This window comes from Leuresthes tenuis, unplaced genomic scaffold (genome assembly GCF_036924035.1).
Source record: "Leuresthes tenuis unplaced genomic scaffold, fLeuTen1.0.hap1 SCAF_19, whole genome shotgun sequence".
In the NCBI taxonomy this organism is placed as follows: Eukaryota; Metazoa; Chordata; class Actinopteri; order Atheriniformes; family Atherinopsidae; genus Leuresthes; species Leuresthes tenuis.
In genome coordinates this window covers 28,479,865-28,480,715 of record NW_027325373.1, presented here as the reverse complement: position 1 = coordinate 28,480,715, position 851 = coordinate 28,479,865, and positions in this window count along the sequence as shown.

Here is an 851-nt window from a genome sequence, read left to right as displayed (position 1 = left end):
TGGTTAACAACAGATGGTGGAATCCTGGACGTGTCACTGAGAAGGAGCGTCTCTGCAGCCCAGATGTTGAACTGCTGGCTGTGAGTTTCTGTCCATGTTGTCTGCTGAGAGTTCACCTGAGTTACCTGCTGTGTGTGACATCATCAGCTGAGTTGTTGCTAAGCTACAGAAACAACACCCCAACCACCTGATGGAGACCTCTGAAGATTTCTACCACACCTTCCTCTCTGCTACACTTCAACTTTCTACATGTTTGTCAGCTGATTTATATTCAGTTTTGTTCTCAATCAGTAACAACAGCTGATCTTTAATAATGATTAATACTGCAGTGATATAGTTTACCTTCAGGGATTATTATAAAATAGAAAATTAAACGTTTTTCTGTCAAAGCACAATTGGATTGAAACACAGCTACAGAAAACCTTTATTGTTGGCATCTTTTCCTCTAAAGGGTCCAGTTATGTTATTTTGTTTTGAAAAATTAAAAGAATGAAAAAGAAAGAGTCATTGAAGAGTACTTGAAATGTCCTTGACAAGCACATGAAAACACACCCAGTGAGTGTTGGCCAAGTTTATTTTCTAGAAGTATAACAATAAAAACCATCTTAAGTGAGCATAAACATTTTTGCCAAACTGGGAAAGTTAAGCCGTTTCCATCCATTAATTATAATGCACAACTTAATTAAAATGCAGTATACAAAAGTAAACTTAACATAAACGCCTTTTTTTATTTATTTATTTTTTTTACAGGCGGTCACATAAAGGAAAGTCATTTGAACACGTTCACCTGAGTTCAGGTGACAACTATGAGCATTTTCATACCTAAGTGTCAAAGGAAATAAATGTCAGAG